The sequence below is a fragment of the Nicotiana tabacum genome, chromosome 3 (assembly GCF_000715075.1).
Source record: "Nicotiana tabacum cultivar K326 chromosome 3, ASM71507v2, whole genome shotgun sequence".
NCBI classification, from domain to species: domain Eukaryota; kingdom Viridiplantae; phylum Streptophyta; class Magnoliopsida; order Solanales; family Solanaceae; genus Nicotiana; species Nicotiana tabacum.
The window spans coordinates 166,358,092-166,361,506 of record NC_134082.1 but is presented as its reverse complement, the minus strand read 5'-3'; positions in this window follow the sequence as shown (position 1 = coordinate 166,361,506).

The window sequence follows — 3,415 nt, the reverse complement described above, 5'->3', positions numbered from 1 at the left end:
TTAAGGAATTCTCTTGTGTTGCGTGTTCTCAAGGAAAATTAATTATTAGACCATCAACTATTAAAGTTAGGATGGAATCCCCTGCATTTCTGGAACGTATACATGGTGATATATGTGGGCCCATTCACCCTCCATGTGGTCCATTCAAATATTATATGGTTTTGGTAGATGCATCTACAAGATGGTCACATGTGTGCTTACTAGCAACTCGCAATATGGCATTTGCGAGATTGTTGGCTCAAATAATAAAGCTAAGAGCACAATTTCCAGATTATGCAATTAAGACAATTCGTCTTGATAATGCCGGTGAGTTTACATCCCAAGCCTTTAATGATTATTGTATTTCAACTGGGATAACAATTGAGCATCCGGTTGCTCATGTTCATACACAAAATGGTCTAGCAGAATCATTGATCAAACGCCTCCAATTAATTGCTAGATCAATGCTTATGAGAACAAAACTTCCCATTTCAGTATGGGGTCATGCTATTTTGCACGCAATAGCGCTTGTGCGGATAAGGCCCACAAGTTATCATAAAGTCTCCCCATTGCAATTGGCTTTTGGTCAGGAGCCAAATATTTCCCATCTTAGGATCTTTGGTTGTGCGATATATGTTCCAATTGCTCCACCACAACGCACAAAGATGGGTCCTCAAAGAAGGTTGGGGATATATGTTGGATATGAATCTCCTTCTATTATAAAATATCTAGAGCCGATGACTGGAGATTTATTTACGGCAAGATTTTCTGATTGCCATTTTAATGAATCAGTATATCCAACATTAGGGGGAGAAAATAAGCAGCTGAAAAAGAAGATAGATTGGAATGCATTATCACTGTCTCATTTAGATCCTCGAACAAATCAATGTGAACAAGAGGTTCAAAAGATTATTCATTTACAATTCGAGTTGATATCCCGACAGAAAAATTAATTAAAGCAAATAAGTCTAAGCCATGCTTGAAACGTGGTAGACCAATCGGTTCTAAAGATAAAAATCCTCGAAGAAGAAAAGGAGCAAGTGATCAAAGTGAACATAACACAGAGGTAGTGGCTCAAGAAGAGCCCCAAGACGTAACAAATGATAAGACCTTAGGGGAGGTCCAGGTACCTAAAAATAATGAAAATGAAGAGATATCAATAAGTTACGTCTCAACCGGGAAAAGATGGAACCGAAATAATATTTTTATCGATAACATTTTTGCTTATAATGTTGCTGTTGAAATAATGCAACAAGATGAGGATCTTGAACCAAAATCTGTCAATGAATGTAGACAGAGAAATGATTGGCCAAAATGGAAAGACGCTATCCAGGCAGAGTTAACTTCACTTGGAAAACATGAAGTCTTCGGACCCATAGTTCGAACACTTGAAGGCATTAAGCCAGTAGGGTATAAATGGGTTTTTGTGCAAAAACGAAATGATAAAAATGAAGTCGTTAGATATAAAGCACGACTTGTGGCACAAGGGTTTTCCCAAAGGACTGGAATTGATTATATGGAGACATATTCTCCTGTAGTGGATGCTATCACCTTCAGATATGTCACACCCCAACCTTGGGAGGTGTGGCTGGCACCCGATGCCCGAAGGCCCGAACGAACCAACCATGAGATATGATCTGAAATATAATAACCTGCAGGCAGAAGAGCCCAACACGACATATATATATATATATAAACTAGGCCAACAAGGCTGCAACAACAGTATAACAGCTATCCAGAAGGCCGATAGGGCGATCCGAAAAATATATATATATACAATGACCGCTAGTCTGCAAGCCTCTAAGAGTGTAAGACAATCTCAACAGGGCGGGACAAAGCCCCCGACATTCCCAAAACCACACATATACATATGTAATAGTACTTATGGACTCAAAGTCAGCAACTCCAAAGAAGTGGAGTGCGAAACCCAACGCTGATCCTGGGGGTCCTACTGAGGAGGCACGCCGCTCTGTCTATTCGAACCTGTGGGCATGAACACAGCGCATAAAAATGCGTCAGTACGAAATATGTACTGAATATGTAGGGCGACAAGTGTAACATGAAAAATATAATTAACAAGAGAAGAGACATAGAGACAATTTGAATTCTGAAACTAGCCTCGGTAGGAAACTAAAATTCAATATGGATATAAATGTATGCTCGTGACACCGTCGTTCACTATCGCTACTTATAATATATCACATTATATAATAATAAATCCCTCGTGGGGCTATAATATCCATAACATACCCGGCCATAATAAAGGCTCGGTAGAATCGTACCCGGCCACGTGAAGCTCGGTAATCCCAACTGATCAGTGGTTACACAATATGTGTCATACCCGGCCGTCTATAGTGCAGCTCGGTAATGAAAGTAAATACATACATATACTAAATCATGAATTATATAGGTGCAATGCGAAACCAACCTTAAAAGACGTATTCTAAGAAGAGTCGAAGTGGCCTATCATCATTATTCCCCGACTATCATGGTTGTGGCTAAAAATATTTAATTTTCAACTACGAGCCAACAAGTACTAAGAACATGAGAGTTATGTATTATGAGTACCTTTGAAGTAAATGTTACTTATTCATGATTTATATGAACGTCGAAAGGAGAACGAGTAAAAAGGCTCTAGTTCTTTTTAAGCAAGGAACAAGGAAATCCGAGAATTCATAGATATCCTCTAGAGTAAGCAATCTATGAAAAAAGATCAGGTCTAAGCATCTTTATAAGTTGAAGATGAAATAACTCGAATCCGACGAGACAATTCGATAAACGTTTATTCGAATTCTAGTCATGCCGAAAAGTATAGCGAAAGCCCTACATACCTTGTGGATGAAGTTATATACTGTTTCCAAGACCTCAAAAGCCTTAGGAATGATTTCCTACATAATACAAACCATTCAAAATCAAATTCAAGATCATAGCTTATATAATTCTTCATTTAGACATTTACGCGAACAACTTGTGGCCATGAATTTGTAGACTATTTTGCAGATTAATTCCCCCCAACACACCACCAAATTTTACTTTACTACATCTCCTCATCGACAGGAATCCACCCATGTCTTCACAGATCCAAACAACACAATAAAACCATATAGAACAGGCCCATCAATCAAGTCATATTAAGAGAGGTTTCTTAACAAAATCAAGAACATTTCTATAGAGGTTTCAACTATTTCTTAGGAATTCTTATGGTAGAAGTTTACAAAGATCAAAGAGGAAGTTAAATCATACCTTATGTGACCAGAATTACTCAAAATTCGAAATTTCTTCAAGGCGGAGTCTTGCTATGAAAAGTGAAACACCGAAGAATTCACGATTCCGAAGCTACCATGGTGTTCTCCATCTTGAGGATGACTAAATTGTTGTTATGCTTGGCTAGATGGATGGGAGGAGTTTCAGAGGAAATCCCTAGGTTTTTGGTTCT